The sequence below is a fragment of the Oryzias latipes genome, chromosome 19 (assembly GCF_053564925.1).
Source record: "Oryzias latipes strain Hd-rR chromosome 19, Olatipes_Hd-rR_3.1".
Classification (NCBI taxonomy): Eukaryota; Metazoa; Chordata; class Actinopteri; order Beloniformes; family Adrianichthyidae; genus Oryzias; species Oryzias latipes.
Window position 1 is genome coordinate 27425737 of NC_136255.1, and position 22621 is coordinate 27448357.

General features: G+C 45.8%; 2 long non-coding RNA genes across 2 annotated transcripts; both read left to right on the forward strand.

Moving 5' to 3' along the window:
* Positions 1-1784: 1784 nt before the first annotated feature.
* LOC105358449 (uncharacterized) lies at positions 1785-3337 on the forward strand. The gene is made up of 3 exons (XR_002872087.2): positions 1785-1862; positions 2084-2173; positions 2306-3337. It is a non-coding gene; the product is annotated as an uncharacterized LOC105358449 (long non-coding RNA).
* Positions 3338-20810: 17473 nt separating this feature from the next.
* Positions 20811-22076, forward strand: LOC144987777 (uncharacterized). Its single transcript, XR_013651446.1, has 3 exons — positions 20811-20944; positions 21166-21255; positions 21388-22076. It is a non-coding gene; the product is annotated as an uncharacterized LOC144987777 (long non-coding RNA).
* Positions 22077-22621: the final 545 nt, after the last annotated feature.

The window sequence follows — 22621 nt, forward strand, 5'->3', positions numbered from 1 at the left end:
AAAATGGGGTTTAAAGTCTCAAAAGAGTCTACTTTATGTCTCTGGAATCATTAGGAATCATCAGTGAGATCCTGCTGGACTGAAGAGAGTTGAAGTGAACAGATTTGAAACATTTGAACAAGTTTAGTGATTCAACTTTCACTAATGAAGCCTCAAGCAGCAACAGAACTTGGTTTGACAGAAATCCTACTTCAGCAAATGTTAAAAAAACATTCTTATGTCCTGAAATGAAATAGAACTTTTAAAGTTGTGCTTTTAAAAAAAAGCTTCATTGACTTTTTCAGCATCAAAAATATTCCTCCAATTTGTCTTTAAGGTCTTTTGGGACGTCGTCATCATCTGTATGAAATGGACTCTTTCGGACGGATTCATCCTTTTAGTTTATTGAATGAACTTCAACATTTGATTGAAGACCAGAAAACACAGTTTTTAAGAAGAAAACATCTAAACATGGATTCAGGGATTCTTTTCAACTAAAAACAGAAATGACAAAAATAGCTTTATTAAAGCTTCACTTAAACAGAATATCCATCCATCTTCTTCCTCTCATCCAGGACTGGGTCACGGGGACAGCGGTCTAAGCAAATATCCACAGACTTCCCTCACCCCAGCCACTTCCTCCAGCTCCTCCGGGGGGACCCCGAGACGTACCCAGGCCAGTCCAGAGATGTAGTTTCTCCAGCGTGTCTTGGGTCTTCCCTGGAGCCTCCGCCAAGCGGGACATACCTGGGACACCTCTCCAGGAAGGCGTCCAGAAGGAATCCGGACTCGATGTCCTAGCCGCCTCAACTGGCTCCTCTGGAAACTTTTCTACTCTGAGCTCTCTCCGGGTGACGAAACTCCTCTCCCCTTATCTCTAAGGGAGCGTCCAGCCACCCTATGGAGGAAGCTCATTTCAGCCGCTTGTGTTCTGGACCTGGTTCTTTGGGTCATGACCCAGAGCTCATGTATCGGAAGGAAGATCGACCGGTAAATTGAGAGCTTTGCTTTTTGGCTCAGCTCTCTCTTCGCCATAATGGACCAGTACAATGACCACATAACTACCGACGCTGCCCCGATCCGCCTGTCAATCTCACGCTCTGATATTCCCTTACTCGTGAACAAGACCCCAAGATATTGAAACTCCTCCACCTGGGGCAGGGAGACTCCACCCACCCAGACATGGCAAACTACCTTTAGAAAAAAATCATACGAGGATCAAACGGCTGACATTAGGTTGGTCCGAGAGTGGACAATGAAAGAAATGTAATGAAAAGGGATGGAATAAATGACTGGATGACTGAACGAGTAAATGAATGAATAGAGTCGGGTCTCCCTCCACCTGCAGCCTGGGCTCTGGATCTCAATCCCTCCAGACGGGTTGGATTTTCCACATTCTGGAGTTGCTGCAGGTGTGAGGGAGCTGTCTGTGTGGTCTTACTCTCCAGCCCCCAGTTCAACCATGTGGACTTTAATGCCCATGTGGGGAACAACAGTGGCGGCCAGAAAGATGTGATGTGAACGGCCTCCCTGCTCTGAACCGGAGCTGCGTTCTCTTGTTGGACCTCGCCATGGTTTGTCCGTGAACAGACACCATGTTTGACCCCAAAGGTGTTCAGGTCATTACAGGTGGCTCCAGGAGTCATGGTCTACTTTGGAACTGATGAAAGAGGAACATCTGGATACGATATTGCACAACATAAGACAGTGAGGAGTCTGAACAAGATTTAGTTTTACTGAGAAAAACAGAAACTGGTTTTAAAGAACGGACCTGATATCTTGACGAGATGGAACAAAGTTCTCTGTGAGCCCCGCCCACTTTGAGTCTGATTTAAGGATGAGACTCAGCCTCAACCAGCAGAACTTCAGCTTCAGCTGCTCTGGTGAGTTTTCTTGATGTCATGCTTTCATTCATTTGATTTTTTCATCAAACGTTCTTCTAGAATGTCTCCATTTCTTTCAAATGATGCTGTGGTCTTTGTCCTGTTTTAGTTCTTTAGAAAGTTCTTGGTTTTTGTGTATTTTCTACAGACAAATGTTAGGATCTTGGTGTGTTTTAGGCTATGAGTTGGTTAAGATTGTTGGATTTTCTAATCTTTTTCAGTCTGGTCCTGCTCCAGACCGTCTTCAGAGGAAACAACTTCTCCCAGAAGTCTAAGGGAAGAAACTTTTGCTCCTTTTGCAACAAGCTCAGGTTTGTCAAATGGATCAAGTTTGAAAAAGTCATTTGGTTCTGCTGTGTTTTTATAATGAACAAAGCAAAATATCTGCTTCTTTATCTTCATTAACTGTCATTCTAAAAGAAGACATTTTTTTTCTATTTTAGACGTTTCAAGTCAACGACAACATGCCGTACGTAGCACCTATTGCCATTGTTGGTGGACATGGAGGATACCCGTTCAGTTTTAATGGTGTAGATACTGGAGCTCTGCTTAAAAAGCTGGATGCGTGGGTTGGACAAGGTCTAGTGAGAGGTATACAGATCCTGATGACTGACGGTATTCAAAAGACATATGGAACAGCCGGGGTAGACGGTGATAATCATTACTCTTTCACTTTTGAGGATGGAGAATATTTTTCCACCCTTACTCTTTGGCCCAACAGTACTGGAGATCGCCTGCTTGCCATTATATTCACAACATCCAAGGGCCGATATTGTGAGATCTGTGTAACGATTGAAAAGCCTTCGGTTACGGAAAAAGAAATAGATGTTGGCTCTGGAATGTGTGTTGGAGTTCAGGGCAGGTCAGGAAATGAAATTAATGCATTTGGGTTCCTGTTCATCAAAGTTACTAAGTGAACCGGTTCTAGAGGGCTAGATGGTGAAACAACAACCTGTGTGGGTTCAGCTTCTTGATGAGAACAGAAATAAATGTGTCTGACAGAAATGATTTCACCTTCTAGCCTCCAGACAAAGACAACAGCTAATGATATCTGCTGTCATGAAAAGGGTTTGGTTCTTTGAAACAATCAGATGACATCTTTGAACAGATGTGTTCATGCTGCATCTGTGGCTGATGGGGACAATCACCTCTTTGATGGTTTTTCTTTTCTCTTTGATTTCTTCATCTGGTTTGTGGTTTTTTCTTTGGACTTTTACTGCAGTTTTCTGAATGTTTCCATCAGATTTTTGGATTTGCTGTCATTTTTCCTGCTGTACTGAGAAACTCCTGATGATTTTCCTGTTATTGTCACTGGAATCCAATGTTTCTGTTGTCCTCATCATCTCTTCTGGAAATGGCATTCTATCAGTAAATCTTGTTGGTGTGGACGCTGGAAAAAGCCCTTCAGTTCATGTCAAATCACTGTTTGTGCTCATCTAGTTTGTATGATTTGGAAAATAAAAACCTCAACCAAACCAGGAGTGCTATGAATTCTTAGACTGAACACAAATACATGTTGAAACATTTCTACCAGTTTGGGAGCATCCCTAAAGATGTAGGGGGTTTAAGCCCCTCCCACAAGGAAGGTGACGGCAACACCAATGTCACGTCTGGATGATGCCGATGCCGACCAATCACAGGAGGCGGCAGCTCAACAGCTCCAGAACAATAAGGAGGTCAACAGAGACGTCTTTCAAGAAAAACCTCTTTGACTTTAGCTTTGCCTTCACACACAACCAAAAACACACTAGTACACACACACACACACACACACACTAGTACACCCACACACACACTAGTACACGCACACACACAGTAGTACACACACACACACACTGTGTGTCTGGGAAATTTGAAGCTGGGAGCAAAGTGAGGTCCAAACGCAGCGTTCTGAGCGCTCCACCGACCCCAGAATCCTGAGAACTTGATGATCAGAACACGTCAACCTGTTGAGCTTCTCAACAGTCAAATATAGCAGAAAAGAAAAAACAAACAAAAAACTTTCAAAGCAACAATTGGTGAAACATGAGGAACCCAAAGCAGAAATAAAGACAAGACAAAGAAGAGATCAGACCAAGTAAATATGAAAGTTTAATGTTAATGTGGCCCGCCAGTTTGTATGAATGACACGTTTTTCAGTGTTGTGCGTGGAGCTGATGAACCAACCAATCACAGTGGAGTATATGAGTCTTGGGGGTGTGACATTGACCAGGGTTGAAAGCAGGAGAACATTTAAGGCAGGACACCTGACAGCCCCCCCCTCACCAGACCACATTTTTATTTTTATTTTTAATTTTTATTTTATTTATTTTTTAACTTGTTCTGTCCAACAGCTGGGCAGACGGATGAGAGCTGAGGGCCTCTTGTGTTGGACATATTTTACTTTAACAAGAGGGGTTATTAATCTTCTGACAAACCAGAGGTATGTCTGAATAAACCCCTTTTGTAATTGAGGCCAAACTTTATTAATTTCAATCGTGTTTGAAAATCTTTGGTGTTGGACCAGACGGAAAAGGAAAGAAGGGAAGAAGAGAGAGGGATGTTAGAGGGGGGGGGGTGTAAGAGGGTGATAATAGGAGGGGAAGGGGGATAAGACCATGAAGCAGCACAAAGCAACAAGTTTACTGGTTGTTTATCATTACGGTACGGTTCAAATGTAGTACAAAAAGGGCGGGGCCTGTTCGCACACACTCAAATGTTATCAACACACCTGCTAGCTGCAAAAAATGTCCACATGTCAACATGTCCACAAAACAGATAGTGTTCACACACGCATACTTATGCCTTAAAACCAACTAGTGTGAAATATTTCATTCATTCTATCACGCAAACTATTAATGCAAAGGTGAGCTAACACCTGTGCTCAGGTGAGTGTTTATGTTCTTCTAAAATGGATGGTGGAATGTGAAAAGAAGGAAGGAGAGTGCCCAGCCATCCCCACACCAAGACCCCCGCCGCAGCAGCAGCGGCAGCCGGAACCCCCCAACGCCACACGGGAACAGGCAGGGGACAACCTTCCCCCGGGCGACCAAATCCGCCACCCAGGCCAGGGCCAGCATGACCGCCGCGAGGCCCCCAGAGCCAGAGAGCAGGGAGGCATGGGGGGAAAGAGAGCGGCGCCCCAGCCCAACCAGGAGAGCAGCACCCCCGCCGCGCCGGGAGAGCCCAACGCAGGGCCCCACCGGAGAAAGGCGCCCACAGCCCCAGCCGAGCATCCCATCACCACCCAGGAGTTCCGGGCATCCCCCTGCACCAACCCCAGGTACGAGCCATGACCCCCCAAGGGAGACCCGCTCCGCACTCCAGGCAGCCACCCACCCGGCCCACGGTTGGTCCAGGGAGGAGCAAGGCAGGGGCCCGCCGCCCCCGCCCAGGAGGGGGGAACCCCGGGGAAAAAAGGGGGCCCACAAGGGGTGTTGTAAACATGGCCCGACCAGGCTCGGCCACAGTTGGAAATTTGGCGGGGCCCAGCGCTCAGGGGCAAGGACCAGAACCCACCCCCCAGGGACCAGACACCCCCGGCTCAGATGTAATGTGAACCCCCCCACCGCGCGGAGAGAGCACCGCCAGGCCCAGGAAACAGCACCCAAGGGACACGGCCGCCGTTGCCAAGGGCCCCGTACCCCCCACCAGGGAAGGGGTAGGGGACAGATGGTCCTAGGTCCCACCTTCCTTGCAAAATGTGTGTCCGTGTGTTTGAGAGGGTGTGTGTGTGCATGTGTGTGTGTTTGTGTTGGGATGTATTGTATTGAGGGGGGAAGGGTGGGTGTACTAAGGGGGGGGTGCAGTTAAAATTGGTGGGTAGGGCACTAAGGGGACATCTACTGATTACTCACAGTGATGTGAGTAATCTTTTTGTTTATAAGGATGTCTGGGTTGTTCATGATGGGTGTCATTTTGCACGGTTGAATTGATGATTTTGATATTTTAAGAAATTCCCACCAGGCTGTTAAAGTGGTGTTAATATTAATACTTTTGAAACAATCCTGTTTTTTAACTGTTTGGCTAATAAATGGAAGATCTGACAGGTTGATCTTTCCACATAACGCCTGTTCCAAGTCTAACCATGAGTTGGTTTCTGGATTATTTTTTAACCATTTTAAGATGTATTGTAATCTATTTGCAAGAAAGTATTTGTGGAAGTTAGGTAATTCTAATCCTCCACAGCTTTTTGCAGATTTTAAAGTTTTTAGACTAATTCTTGCAGGTTTATTGTTCCATAAAAAGCTTGATATGGATGAGTCTAATGTTTTGAACCATTTTATTGGCAGTTGTGTGGGAATCATTGATTCATTTGCAGAGTTTAAATATGTGTAAGAATCCTTGCATTAACAGAAACTAAAAATGTCGCAGACAGAGAGCCAGAGTGCATCATACATCCTCTGCACTAAGCCTCAGTACCGGCTCCCCCAGGGTTGTGTACTGAGTCCTCTGCTCTGCTGTACACATACGACTGCACACCTGCATCACAGCAACGCCATCGTGAAGTCTACTGGTGACACCACAGTGACGGGGCTCATCTCTGACGGGGAAGAATCTGCCCACAGAGATGAGGTGGAACGGCTGTCTATATGGTGTTCAACCAGCAACCTCCTCCTCAACAGCAGAGACCAAAGAAATGATCATAGACTACAGGAAAAAGAAGATGGACACACTGCCACTCTTCATCAGCGGGGGGGGGGGCAGACTTCCACTTCTATCCATCCATCCATCGATCCATCCATCGATCGATCGATCCGTCCCACTGAGGAGGAGGCGGAGGCCCTGGGGAAGACCCAGGACACGCTGGAGAGAGTCCGTCTCAAGTGATCCGTCTTGGTCGTTGTTACACACAGAGGCACTAGAGTTCCTTGCTCTGCTGTTTAATGTGTTATTTCTTTCTGCAGACTTTACACCGCATCAACATCGTAGAACAAAAACCAAAGTCATGATTAACTATAACACATGCATTGCACACCTTCACACAAATAATGCACAAAAGAAAAAACAAACATACCACTTTGGCTGCTAAAATCAACCGGATGGATGATGAATGGATGGATGGATGGAGGAAAAATGGATGGATGGATAAATGGATGGATAGATGGATGGATGATGGATGGATAGATGGACGAATGGATGGATGTATGGATGATGAATGGATGGATGGAAGGATGATAATAATAATAATAATAATACATTTTATTTATAAGGCGCCTTTCTGGGCACTCAAGTTTGCCGCACAGCATGTATACAGTATAAAATACAATAAACACTTAAAACAACAACAACAATTTAAATAAATACAAAATTAAATAAAAATATATAAAAATGTGAAAAGTTTAATGTTAAAGTGAAGAGGCCATTTGGAAAAGATGAGTTTTTAGCTTTGATTTGAAATGTGGGAGTGTGTCAGTGTTGCGGAGGTCAGGGGGGAGTGAGTTCCAAAGCCAGGGAGCAGAGCAACTGAATGCCCGGCTCCCCATGGTGACAAGACGGGCAGAAGGGACAGAAAACTGGATAGAGGAAGAGGAGCGGAGGGAGCGAGCAGGTATGGAGATATGAAGGAGGTCAGAGAGATACGGAGGTGCAAGGTTGTGAAAGGCTTTGAATGTGTAGAGAAGATTTTGTATTGAATGCGGAATGGGATGGGTAGCCAGTGAAGCTGTTGAAGAATAGGTGTGATATGGTTGATGGAGGGAGTGCGTGTGATGATACGAGCTGCTGAATTCTGAACCATTTGAAGTTTATGGAGGGTTTTTTGTGGGAGACCAAATAGAAGAGAGTTACAATAGTCCAGGCGGGAAGTAACAAGACTACGTACCAGTACAGCAGTGGACTGAGTAGTGAGGGAGGGACGTAGACGTTGGATGTTGCGTAGATGGAAGTAAGCTGATCTGGTGACGCAGACCGGGTGATGGATGATGGATGAAGAATGGATAGATGGATGGATGGATGGATGGATGGATGGATGATGGATGGATGGATGATGAATGGATGGATGGATGGATGGATGGATGCAAGGATGGGTGGATGGATGGATGGATGGATGGATGATGAATGGATGGATGGATGGATATATGGATGGATGGATGGATGGATGGATGGATGGATGATGAATGGATGGATGGATGGATGGATGATGGATGGAAGGATGGATGGATGGATGGATGGATGGATGGATGATGAATGGATGAATGGATGGATGATGGATGGATGATGGATGATGGATGATGGATGGATGGATGGATGGATGATGGATGGATGGATGGATGCAAGGATGGGTGGATGGATGGATGATGGATGGATGGATGAAAAAGGGATAGATGGATGGATGGATGATGGATGGATGGATGGAGGATGAATGGATGGATGGATGGATGGATGGATGATGGATGGAAGGATGGATGGATGGATGGATGGATGATGAATGGATGGATGGATGATGAATGGATGAATGGATGGATGAAAAAGGGATAGATGGATGGATGGATGATGGATGGATGGATGGAGGATGAATGGATGGATGGATGGATGGATGGATGGATGGATGGATGGATGATGGATGGATGGATGGATGATGAATGGATGGATGGATGGATGGATGATGGATGGATGGATGGATGGATGGATGATGAATGGATGGATGGATGGATGGATGGATGGATGCAAGGATGGGTGGATGGATGGATGGATGGATGGATGGATGGATGATGAATGGATGGATGGATGGATATATGGATGGATGGATGGATGGATGGATGGATGATGGATGGAAGGATGGATGGATGGATGGATGGATGTATGGATGGATGATGAATGGATGGATGGATGGATGATGAACGGATGAATGGATGGATGAAAAAGGGATAGATGGATGGATGGATGCATGGATGGGTGGATGGATGAATGGATGGATGATGGATGGATGGATGGATGATGAATGGATGGGTGGATGGATGGATGGATGGATGGATGGATGATGGATGGATGGATGGATGGATGGATGGATGATGAATGGATGGATGGATGGATGAATGATGGATGGATGGATGGATGATGAATGGATGGGTGGATGGGTGGATGGGTGGATGGATGGATGGATGGATGATGAATGGATGGATGGATGGATGGATGATGGATGGAAGGATGGATGGATGGATGGATGTATGGATGGATGATGAATGGATGGATGGATGGATGATGAATGGATGGGTGGATGGATGGATGGATGGATGGATGGATGAAAAAGGGATAGATGGATGGATGGATGCATGGATGGGTGGATGGATGGATGGATGGATGGATGATGAATGGATGGATGGATGAATGAATGGATGATGAATGGATGGATGGATGGATGGATGGATGATGGATGGATGGATGGATGGATGGATGGATGGATGGATGATGGATGGATGGATGGATGGATGAATGAATGGATGATGAATGGATGGATGGATGGATGGATGGATGGATGGATGGATGGATGGATGGATGGATGATGAATGGATGGATGGATATATGGATGGATGGATGGATGGATGGATGATGGATGGATGGATGGATGGATGGATGGATGGATGGATGGATGCATGGATGGATAGATATATGGATGGATGGAACATCTGCAAAAAACCTGAAAAGTAAAAAAGATACTTGTGTTGTAACCAAATATCATTTAATTTTGTGAATGAATGAAGCTTTATTTCTACTCTCCAATTCCTTTAGGTGCACCAAAGTGCTTAACAATAAAAGACAGAAGACATTTTAAAAATAAGTAAATTAAGAATAAAAAAAAACAATAAAATTACAAAAGGCAGTCAGCAATAAAAGACAGATAAAAACACAATAAAACAAATAAAAGAAAGTGAAATCCCACCAACTACTGAGCACTAAAAGCCACGAAAAGCTTTAAAAACAAGCAGAAAAAGTTTCTATAGAATTCTGAAATGAACAGGAAGTCAGTAAAGTGAACAGAGTCCAGAATGATGAGTTCTGGATGTTCCAGTTACCAGTCATGCTGCTGCGTTCTGGACTGACTGCAGACCAGTGTGACATTGTGATGTTCTCTTCTACTTGGCTGATAGTAAATCCTATCTTTTTGATAGGTGTAGTTGATTTTTCACAATGTTTCATGAGAACATTTGGAAGAAATCAGAGTGGCTCCAAAATGTCCCATGTTTTCCAATGAACTTCTTTCCAACCTTCAGGGCATCAGAAACATTTTGAAAACCAGTTTCTGTTGTTTTTCTGAAGAACAAACTTTTTTTCACATTTCAACGTGATTCTGTTTTACTGTTGTGCAATGCAAAGAAACAGACGTTGCTGTTTCATCAGTTCCACAGAAGACCAAACGTCTATCCCGAACACAGATTACAGTCCTGTGACGTCAGGAAGTCTTTGTCATCACGTTGGAATAAACCAACTGACAGAAAAGTTTAAAAACACAAAGATTTAATCTTTTTTCTTCTAAAATGGGGTTTAAAGTCTCAAAAGAGTCTACTTTATGTCTCTGGAATCATTAGGAATCATCAGTGAGATCCTGCTGGACTGAAGAGAGTTGAAGTGAACAGATTTGAAACATTTGAACAAGTTTAGTGATTCAACTTTCACTAATGAAGCCTCAAGCAGCAACAGAACTTGGTTTGACAGAAATCCTACTTCAGCAAATGTTAAAAAAACATTCTTATGTCCTGAAATGAAATAGTGACTCGTCGCATTTCGGGCAGACACTCTGCAGAATTACAGGTTACTCCCCTAGGGCGGATCAGTCAATTAACTCACCTGTTTAGCGTCCTATTTAAGTCAGGTGTACAATTGTTCATTCTCTCTTACCTTCAGCGCTCATTCTTTGCAGTTCCCTGTGCTCGCTGTTCTCTTTTCACTGTCCCACCGGTCCTTGTCGGATCTTGTCGGATCTTCATCCTTTTCGCTGCAGCGCTGCGTTCCTCTTCGCCGATTCTTCGTTTTCACCGTTCTCCTTCTGCGTCATGGTGTTCTCCCCCGTTCTTCTGTTTGTTGGTTCCCCCCTTCTTACGGGGGGGGGGACATCCGTCTCCCCGCGTCTGCCCCTGTGTTTCGGCTTCCGGCTCGTGGCGCGTCTTCGGAGCCGCGGGTCTTGTGTCGCGTGTCGCGTGTCTGCGTGTCGCGTTGCGTGTCTACGGAGCGGTGTCCTGCCACAGTCGGGTTGTCTGTGGCGATCGATCGGGAGTTGTCTCAGCGTTTTTGGGTGCCGTAGTCGCCGGAATGTTTGGTGAGCGGCGTGCGTTAGCCTCGGCTTCTGTGCTGTGTTTTCTTCCGGGGTTTTTTCCTGTTTTTCGCTGTCATCTGTGACGTCACGCTCCTAAGGACCCTGGGACTTGCAGTTCTCAATAAGGCACAGTGCGTTTTTAAACTCTGGTCCGGTTTCTGCTGTCTGGGCCATTATTCAGTGGCGGCTCTTTGTTTTGCTTTCTTTTAAGTTGTGTACAATTGCTAGTTGACCTGTATTTGGATTGGTTGGTTTATGGATAGGTCTCTTTTGTGAGAGGGAGAGAGAAGGAAATGTGAAGTGTGTCCCCCTGGCTTTCGACTTAACTAAATTCTGCCCCGTTGTGTGTGCGTCTGTCAGTTTGCGCGTGGCCCTGTCTTCTCACGCACACTGGTGTTTTTTTTTTTTTTGGCATTCTGGTTGTGTGTTCTTTGGTTGTTTAGGGATTTGTCGTTAGGGGGGGGGATTCATGATGGGCTTTTCCCAGGGGCCGTTTTCTGTTTTGGATCGGCACTAAGGTGACACTCGGACGTTCAGGTTTTTATTTTTTATTTTTTTTTATTTTTTTTTTAACTTGTCCTGTCCAACAGCTAGGCAGGCAGATGAGAGCTGAGGGCCTCTTGTGTTGGACATATTTTACTTTAACAAGAGGGGTTATTAATCTTCAGACAAACCAAAGGTATGTCTGAATAAACCCCTTTTGTAATTGAGGCCAAACTTTATTAATTTCAATCATGTTTGAAAATCTTTGGTGTTGGACCGGACGTAAAAGGAAAGAAGGGAAGAAGAGAGAGGGATGTTAGAGAGAGGGGGGGGGGGTAGTGAGAGGGGGGGGGTAAAACAATGAAGCAGCATAGAGAAGACAGGTTTACTGGTTGTTTATCATTACGGTACGGTTCAAATGTAGTACAAAAAGGGCGGGGCCTGTCCACACACACACTCAAATGTTGTCAACACACCTGTTAGCTGCAAAAATGTCCACATGTCGACATGTACACAAAACAGATAGTGTTCACGAACGCATACCTATGCCTTCAAACCAACTAGTGTGAAATCTTTCATTCATTCAATCATGCAAACTATTGGTGCAAAGGTGAGCTAACACCTGTGCTCAGGTGAGTGTTTATGTTCTTCTAAAATGGATGGTGGAATGTGAAAAGAAGGAGGAGGAGCGCCCAGCCACCCCCACACCCAGACCCCCGCCGCAGCAGCAGCGGCAGCCGGAATTCCCCCAACGCCACACGGGAACAGGCAGGGAACAACCGCCCCCCGGGCGACCAAGACCGCCACCCAGGCCAGGGCCAGCAGGACCGCCGCGAGGCCCCCAGAGCCAGAGAGCAGGGAGGGGGGAACCCCGGGGAAAAAAGGGTGGCCCACAAGGGGTGTTATAAATATGGCCCGACCAGGCTCGGCCACTGTTGGAAGTTTGGCGGGGCCCAGCGCTCAGGGGCAAGGACCAGGACCCACCCCCCAGGGACACGAACACCCCCGGCTCAGGTGTAATCTGAACCCCCCCACCGTGCGGAGAGAGTACCGCCGGGCCCAGGGAGCCGGCACCCAGGGGACACGGCCGCCGTCGCCAAGGGGCCCGCACCCCCCACCAGGGAAGGGGTAGGGGACAGATGGACCCAGGTCCCACCTTCCTTGCAAAATGTGTGTGCGTGTATGTGTGTTTGAGAGGGTGTGTGTGTGCATGTGTGTGTGTTTATGTTGGAATGTATATATTGAAGGGGGAGGGGTGTGTGTACTAAGGGGGGTGCAGTTAATATTGGCGAGTAGGGCACTAAGGGGACATCTCCTGATTACTCACAGTGATGTCCCCTCACCCTCCCCACCAAGGGGCCCTAAATGTCTAAGGTGCGGTTAAAATTGGCGGGTAGGGTGCCAGGAGGACATCTGCTGCTTGTTTGCAGTGATGTCCAAGCACCCCCCCTACCAAGGACCCTACATGTCTAAGGTGCAAATAAAACCGAAAGAGGGGGGGCCCACTCCATACGGCAACCATAGGAGGGGGGCCACTGCCAAGTAGCCCCCCCCCAAGGCGTTCGGACGTTCAGGTTTGACGCGATTGTGCTGGAACTGTCGCGCCTCGGTTCCTCTGCTTTGAATTTGGCATCGGCGGCTTTTTCCTTGTGTTCCTTCTGGTTTTCGTTTGCGCTCGGCTGACTGTGCCTTCTCTATAAGCTGTTCTGTCAGACACTCGTTTTGGATTTCGGTTCCGCTTTATTCAAGGAAGACGGATGGGTCTCCGCCGTCCGGATTTGTTTCTGCTCAGATCTTGGTTTATGATGCGCGCCTCTCTGTCCCTATGTAATCTTTCGCGTTATGCTGCACGTCGTTCATCCCGTCTTTGGAGTATCCGGACGTCCTTGGTTAATTCATTTCAGTGGTCTGTGCTTTGTTTTCCACCTATTCCAGAACCTCTATTATCAGATGCAGGAATCAAATCCGGCCGAGCCGCACTCCGTTGCTACGTGCGATGTTGACCTTCCTCATCTACAATCTCCTTGGTCCTCGGTTATACTTCCCAGTGCCTGCTCCTCGGTGACCTTCCGAAGGTGCGTCCCTTTGGAACTTTTGAAGGTTACTTCTCTACCACTGGTGTACATAAAATTTGGTGTTAAGCTTTCGTGCAGGTTCTGTATTTCACTGTCAATTCTCTGTTAGAATTTGTGATTCTGGTGGTTTCTATTGTGCGTTGACTCCACAATGGGACTTTTCCTTAACTCCTACCGAATTTCACTTCTCAGAATTGTTCTTTTAAAAGCAGTGTTATTCCATTTATCTCAAGCATTTTAAAACTGATCAGTTTCTGGGTTATTTATATGTTCTTTGCCAAGACTAATACTGGTTTTGTCTTTATCTATGCATCGCATCCTGAGCCTGCGAACGCCTACTCCCCGGTCAGCTGCTCCATTTCTGGCGATTGTCACCCCTGCATTCCCTGATCTGGTGCTGCAACGATGACTGCTCAACGTACCTATTGCTGCACTGAAAGTGAAGGGGTGGTGGACCTCCTCTGCGTTCCAAGGATACTTCTGTTTTGAATCAGTCTATGTCAGCGGCAGAATGAGTGTGAAATTCTTGGATTATGAATGTTGAAAGAAAATTATTTGTCAGGTGGAAGCCTAAAAAAAATTAAGGATGTTCTGGGTTTGTATTGGTATGCGATGGAGCTACACAATTGGTTCGTAAGTTCATTTATATGTTAGTGTATCAATGACGCATAGTAATACTAGCCGTTGAGCTCGTTCCTAATATTTAGATGGAACTCGATTACATGGAGGTTTGAGGGCGTTTAATTGGTATGCCAAATGGAAGAAAACTTTGTGGCCGTTAAGCTCGTTGTGGTATTGTCGTCGGAAGTTTGTAATAATGGAAGTTACTAAGCCTGCGTGAGTAGCATGCATAATGGTTGTTATGGCGTCGAGCCCGTCATAGTGTGATGGCAGCTTAGAATAATGGATGTTACTGAGCTTGTGTGAATATTATGCCAGATGAAATGTTTATGGCCGTTAACCCCGTCATAGTATGTGATGGGAGCTTCAAATATGGGGTTATTTCAGCATGGCATAAGATGTCATCGGGAGCATTGTATTGGATGTAAGTTTGTGTCATCTTAGGGTCGTTCATGGCGGCTGAAATTATAGTTCCGCACAGCGTTTTGCGGACGTGGGCTTTACGTTCTAAGATCAGGTATGAGTACTTCTTATGTCGGCTCCCATTTCATTTCTTTCCCTCTCTCTTTTAGGTAGTATGCTCCCCTGGTAAACGGGAGCGGCCCAACGGTCAATGGTGCCGTGGTAAACACATAGCAGATACACTAGATAGCATGTTCCCTTCGTAGAGTGGTTATCGAACGGGAGCGGCCCAAACGGTCAATGGTGCCGGGTAAACACATAGCAGATACGCTAGATAGCATGTTCCCTTCGTAGAGTGGTTCTCGAATGGGAGCGGCCCAAACGGTCAATGGTGCCGGGTAAACACATAGCAGATACACTAGATAGCATGTTCCCTTCGTAGAGTGGTTATAGAACGGGAGCGGCCCAAACGGTCAATGGTGCCGGGTAAACACATAGCAGATACACTAGATAGCATGTTCCCTTCGTAGAGTGGTTCTCGAATGGGAGCGGCCCAAACGGTCAATGAAGCCGGGTAAACACATAGCAGATACACTAGATAGCATGTTCCCTTCGTAGAGTGGTTCTCGAACGGGAGCGGCCCAAACGGTCAATGGTGCCGGGTAAACACATAGCAGATACACTAGATAGAATGTTCCCTTCGTAGAGTGGTTCTCGAAGGGATCGGCCAAACGGTCAATGGTGCCGGGTAAACACATAGCAGTCATACCGGAAAATGAAATGAAGTGAAAATGGAATGCCGCCGAAACACACCTCATCTTATTTACACACTGATTATACATTCACATTTTCTTCTTCTGGATGATCTTGGTGTTGGGGGTTTTGTTACCCTAAAGCGTAAGGAAAATAATTATCTTAAGAGAAGTCCTTCCTCAAGTGGAAGCCGCGAATGATGAGTATAAAATGCATGGTGTTTAAATTGAATCAGGTTGTGTAATCTCGTTTGCTCCCCTCCAGTCTTCTCTCTCTCTCTTCAGATAGTATGTTCCCCTGGTGAACGGGAGCGGGCCAAACGGTCAATGGTGCCGTGGTAAACACATAGCAGATACACTAGATAGCATGTTCCCTTCGTAGAGTGCTTCTCGAACGGGAGCGGCCCAAACGGTCAATGGCGCCGGGTAAACACATAGCAGATACACTAGATAGCATGTTCCCTTCGTAGAGTGCTTCTCGAACGGGAGCGGCCCAAACGGTCAATGGCGCCGGGTAAACACATAGCAGTCATACCGGAAAATGAAATGAAGTGAAAATGGAATGCCGCCGAAACACACCTCATCTTATTTACACACTGATTATACATTCACATTTTCTTCTTCTGGATGATCTTGGTGTTGGGGGTTTTTGTTACCCGAAAGTGTAAGGAAAAAGAATTATCTCAAGGAATTGAACGGAGCCTTATGCCAAAACGAAGTTGTGAATCTAATTGTGAATGCCAACCAAAAGATGTGAAAATCTAAAGATGTTGTGAAATAAATATTCTTCTGCAAGAGTTGTCTGACTGAAATAGAACTTTTAAAGTTGTGCTTTTAAAAAAAAGCTTCATTGACTTTTTCAGCATCAAAAATATTCCTCCAATTTGTCTTTAAGGTCTTTAGGGACGTCGTCATCATCTGTATGAAATTGACTCTTTCGGACGGATTCATCCTTTTAGTTTATTGAATGAACTTCAACATTTGATTGAGGACCAGAAAACACGGTTTTTAAGAAGAAAACATCTAAACATGGATTCAGGGATTCTTTTCAACTAAAAAAAGAAACAACTCTATTGCAGAAATGACAACAATAAATTTATTGAAGCTTTACTAAACTTAAACTTTACTAAAACATATACTAGATAGTAAAAAGCCACCAACTACTGAGCACTGAAAGCCATTTTAAAATGGTAAGTTTTAAATTGACTTTTAAAGCTGGTAAGGTCAGTTATCAGGCACAGTTCTGCAGGAATGTTATTCTAGAACTGAGGGTCGGTGATGGAAAAGCAGGTCCCCCCAGTCTTTCTGTCGTGACCTAGGCACATGCAGCAAATTTAGATTTGCAGACCTTCAAACTCTAGAATGGCTGCAGACAGTTACAAGTAAACTGGGGTGAGGCCATGAAGAGCTCAAAATGTTAATTTCCAATGCGCAAATCAGTGGAAAGTTTTACCAATCCAACATCTGTAGGGCCCTGAGCCCACAATGGAGGTGACATTCAGTCAATTAAGGCGGCGGTCCCCAACCTTTTTAGCGCCACAGACCGGTTATGACGTCACACAAAGTTTTCACGGTCTTTAAGACGTAGGCGGAGAACTATTTTAACAACGCTACGCTGAGGAACAGAGTCCAGAGTGGTGCATTCTGGATGTTCCAGTTACCAGTGGTGCTGCTGCGTTCTGGACTGACTGCAGACCAGTGTGACATTGTGATGTTCTCTTCTACTTGGCTGATAGTAAATCCTGTCTTTTTGATAGTTCTGGTTCATTTTTCACGATGTTTCATGAAAACATTTGGAAGAAATCAGAGCGGCTCCAAAATGTCTCACGTTTTCCCACAAACCTCTTTCCGACCTTCAGGGCATCAGAAACATTTTGAAAACCAGTTTCTGTTGTTTTTCTGAAGAACAAACTCTTTTTCACGTTTCAACGTGATTCTGTTTTAATGTTGTGCAATGAAAACATATCCGACTCTCTTATTAGCTCCAAAGAAGACCAAAGGTCTTTCAACCCAAACTACAGTCCTGTGATGTCAGGGGGGGTTCAAGAAGAGAGGTCCTTTCTGATTCACCTTTTTCCAGTTTCCTTCCTTGTTCTCCTTAATAAAGTCACCTGTTTGCAGGAATGTGAGTGACCCACCTGGAGGAGAAACCATTCCATGTTGGTCTGGGGGGGATGAACAGACACCCGTCCATTTTTGGAACATATTGTATCCCTGACGGGGTCACGGGGCTGCTGGAGCCTAACCCGCCCCTAAACAGGTCATTTTTAGAAGAACCGCAAGAAGAGACTAGTTTGTGTCTCATAGGACGGAGTATATGTGCAGACGTGGAAAGACAGAATCATCTCTATTGCAGAAATGACAACAACAGGTTTATCAAAGGTTTCTGTGTTATTTTGTTACAGATCATTTGTGATAAGAACTTTTGGAGAACTGCATGAAGCTAAATGCTTCTTATTTCTGATTGAAGCACTAAAATGTTTTATTTTTACCTTCTGGTTAACAAGCAAAGTTTCTGACTGAGAGTTTTTGGAGTTTCAGTGGAAGTCTTTGTCATAACTTAAGAGGTGACCAACTGACAGAAACCTTTAAAACACAAAGATTCCTTGTCTTTTCTTCTAAAATGGGGTTTAAGGTCTGAAAAGAGTCTACTTTGTGTCTCTGGAATCATTAGGAATCATCAGTGAGATCCTGCTGACTTTCAATGACACATCTCAGTGCTGCTATGGTGTCTGTCCAGACAGAAAGGCTGCTACGCCACCAATGAGACCGACGAAGACCACAACCATGTCCAGATATAAAAAAAAAAATTAAAGTTGTGCTTTTTTAAAAAAAGTTTTATTAACTTTTTTCAATCCATCCATCCATCTTCCTCCGCTTATCCGGGACCGGGTCGCGGGGGCAGCAGACTGAGCAGAGATGTCCAGACTTCCCTCGCCCCGGCCACTTCCTCCAGCTTCTCTGGGGGGACCCCGAAGTGTCCCCAGACCAGCCGAGAAACGTAGTCTCTCCAGCGTGTCCTCCTTCGGAGGAAGCTCATTTATTCTGGACCTTGTTCTTTGGGTCATGAACCAGAGCTAATGACCATTGGTGAGTATTGGAATGAAGACCGACCAGTAAATTGAGAGCTTTGCTTTTTGGCTCAGCTCTCTCTTCACCACAACGGACCAATACAGCAACCGCATAACTACAGACGCCGCTCCGATCCGCCTGTCAATCTCACGCTCCGGTCTTCCCTCACTCGTGAACAAGACCCCAAGGTAATTAAACTCCTCCACCTGGGGCAGGGACACTCCACCCACCCAGAGATGGCAGACTACCTTTCTCCGGTCGAGAACCTCAGATTTAGCGGGGCTGACCCTCATCCCAGCCACTTCACACTCGGCTGCAAACCGCCCCAATGCACGCTGGAGGTCCCGGCTCGATGAAGCCAACAGGACAACATCATCTGCAAAAAGCAGAGAGGAAATCCTGTGCTCCCCAAACCAGACCCCCTTCCGGCCCCTGCGCCTAGAAATTCTGTCCATAAAAACTATGAACAGAACCGGTGATAAAGGGCAGCCCTGCCGGAGCCCAACATGGACTGGGAACAGGTCTGAGTTATCACTCGAGCTCTCAAACTCCCCCACCACGTTAAGGTGGCGGTTCACGGGGGAGTTATTGACTTTTTTTTTAAACATGAAAAATATCCCATTTTTCTCAAGGCAAGATGAACCCAGATGCTGTAACCCAGAAGGAAGACAGGTAAGTGTTTTGGCGAGAATGGATTTATTGTTTCTCCAGAGATGTAGATGGTTGGAGCTGGAAGTGGTCGGACTAAGTCGTGGCTTGTGGCGTGGCTGGAGGGCTTAGTGTGAGCCGTGAGATCTTCAGGCTTCTTGGGAAAGTTGAATGGAAGGTCCACGCTGACGTCACTCGTGAGAGGTTGGTTTTCCTGAGACAGGAGAATAGGATTAGAACGAGAACGAGAACAAGGCAAGAGCAACCAGAGCATAACTTAGACCAGGGTTAGTCACCATAAGGGGTAACAAACTGGCGATGAATTGTGGCGTTGGGTCTCCTTTTGAGCAGCAGCAGAAGATGAGCTGAGTGACGACAGCTGGTGGCAATCAGGAGGAGAAGAGCTGGCAGAGCTGGAGGGGGGAGGAGTCTGACAGGAACCGTGACAGTACCCCCCCTCAACGACCGCCTCCAGGTGGTCCGGGACGCCGATCCGGGTGAGCCCGATAGAAGGCGGAGAAGAAGGTCCGGTCCAGGATAAGGGAACGGGAGACCCAGGAGCGTTCCTCTGGACCATAGCCCTCCCAATCCACGAGGAACTGGTGGCCGCGACCCCAGCGGCAGACGTCTAAAATCCGACTGATCGTATAAGCAGGGGCGCCATCAATGACCCGAGCGGGTGGAGGGGAAGCGGAAGGCGGGCAAAGCACGCTGTTAACAACAGGCTTGATTTGTGAAATGTGAAATGAAGGGTGGACCTTGAGAGCAGCAGGGAGCCGGAGGCAGACACAGGAGGGGTTGATGACCTTGTCAATGGTGTAGGGTCCAATGAAACGAGGGGGTTCTTTGGGTCGTGACCCAGACCTCATGACCAAAGGGTGAGTATTGGAGGGAAGATCGACCGATAAATTGAGAGCTTTGCTTTTTGGCTCAGCTCTCTCTTCGCCATAATGGACCAGTACAATGACCACATAACTACCGACGCTGCCCCGATCCGCCTGTCAATCTCACGCTCTGATATTCCCTTACTCGTGAACAAGACCCCAAGATATTGAAACTCCTCCACCTGGGGCAGGGAGACTCCACCCACCCAGACATGGCAAACTACCTTTAGAAAAAAATCATACGAGGATCAAACGGCTGACATTAGGTTGGTCCGAGAGTGGACAATGAAAGAAATGTAATGAAAAGGGATGGAATAAATGACTGGATGACTGAACGAGTAAATGAATGAATAGAGTCGGGTCTCCCTCCACCTGCAGCCTGGGCTCTGGATCTCAATCCCTCCAGACGGGTTGGATTTTCCACATTCTGGAGTTGCTGCAGGTGTGAGGGAGCTGTCTGTGTGGTCTTACTCTCCAGCCCCCAGTTCAACCATGTGGACTTTAATGCCCATGTGGGGAACAACAGTGGCGGCCAGAAAGATGTGATGTGAACGGCCTCCCTGCTCTGAACCGGAGCTGCGTTCTCTTGTTGGACCTCGCCATGGTTTGTCCGTGAACAGACACCATGTTTGACCCCAAAGGTGTTCAGGTCATTACAGGTGGCTCCAGGAGTCATGGTCTACTTTGGAACTGATGAAAGAGGAACATCTGGATACGATATTGCACAACATAAGACAGTGAGGAGTCTGAACAAGATTTAGTTTTACTGAGAAAAACAGAAACTGGTTTTAAAGAACGGACCTGATATCTTGACGAGATGGAACAAAGTTCTATGTGAGCCCCGCCCACTTTGAGTCTGATTTAAGGATGAGACTCAGCCTCAACCAGCAGAACTTCAGCTTCAGCTGCTCTGGTGAGTTTTCTTGATGTCCTGCTTTCATTCATTTGATGTTTTCATCAAACATTCTTCTAGAATGTCCCCATTTCTTTCAAATGATGCTGTGGTCTTTGTCCTGTTTTAGTTCTTTAGAAAGTTCTTGGTTTTTGTGTATTTTCTACAGACAAATGTTAGGATCTTGGTGTGTTTTAGGCTATGAGTTTGTTAAGATTGTTGGATTTTCTAATCTTTTTCAGTCTGGTCCTGCTCCAGACCGTCTTCAGAGGAAACAACTTCTCCCAGAAGTCTGAGGGAAGAAACTTTTCCTCCTTTTGCAACAAGCTCAGGTTTGTCAAATGGATCAAGTTTGAAAAAGTCATTTGGTTCTGCTGTGTTTTTATAATGAACAAAGCAAAATATCTGCTTCTTTATCTTCATTAACTGTCATTCTAAAAGAAGACATTTTTTTTCTATTTTAGACGTTTCAAGTCAACGACAACATGCCGTACGTAGCACCTATTGCCATTGTTGGTGGACATGGAGGATACCCGTTCAGTTTTAATGGTGTAGATACTGGAGCTCTGCTTAAAAAGCTGGATGTGTGGGTCGGACCAGAACTAGTGAGAGGTATACAGATCCTGATGACTGACGGTATTCAAAAGACATATGGAACAGCCGGGGTAGACGGTGATAATCATTACTCTTTCACTTTTGAGGATGGAGAATATTTTTCCACCCTCACTCTTTGGCCCAACTATGCTGGAGATCGCCTGGGTGGCATTAAATTCACAACATCAAATGACCGTAGTTTTGAGGCCTGTATCACGAGTGGAAAACCTTCACCAATGGCAACAGAAGCAGATGTTGGCTCTGGAATCTGTGTTGGAGTTCAGGGCAGGTCAGGAACTGAAATTAATGCATTTGGGTTCATTTTCATCAAAGTTTCTAAGTAAACCGGTTCTAGAGGGCTAGATGGTGAAACAACAACCTGTGTGGGTTCAGCTTCTTGATGAGGACAGAAATCAATGTGTCTGACAGAAATGATTTCACCTTCTAGCCTCCAGACAAAGACAACAGCTAATGATATCTGCTGTCATGAAAAGGGTTTGGTTCTTTGAAACAATCAGATGACATCTTTGAACAGATGTGTTCATGCTGCATCTGTGGCTGATGGGGACAATCACCTCTTTGATGGTTTTTCTTTGATTTCTTCATCTGGTTTGTGGTTTTTTCTTTGGACTTTTACTGCAGTTTTCTGAATGTTTCCATCAGATTTTTGGATTTGCTGTCATTTTTCCTGCTGTACTGAGAAACTCCTGATGATTTTCCTGTTATTGTCACTGGAATCCAATGTTTCTGTTGTCATCATCTCTTCTGGAAATGGCATTCTATCAGTAAATCTTGTTGGTGTGGACGCTGGAAAAAGCCCTTCAGTTCATGTCAAATCACTGTTTGTGCTCATCTAGTCTGTATGATTTGGAAAATAAAAACCTCAACCAAATCAGGAGTGCTATGAATTCTTAGACTGAACACAAATACATGTTGAAACATTTCTACCAGTTTGTGAGCATCCCTAAAGATGTAGGGGGTTAAGCCCCTCCCACAAGGAAGGTGACGGCAACACCAATGTCACGTCTGGATGATGCAGATGCCGACCAATCACAAGAGACGGCAGCTCAACAGGTTTACAACAATAAGGAGGTCAACAGAGAC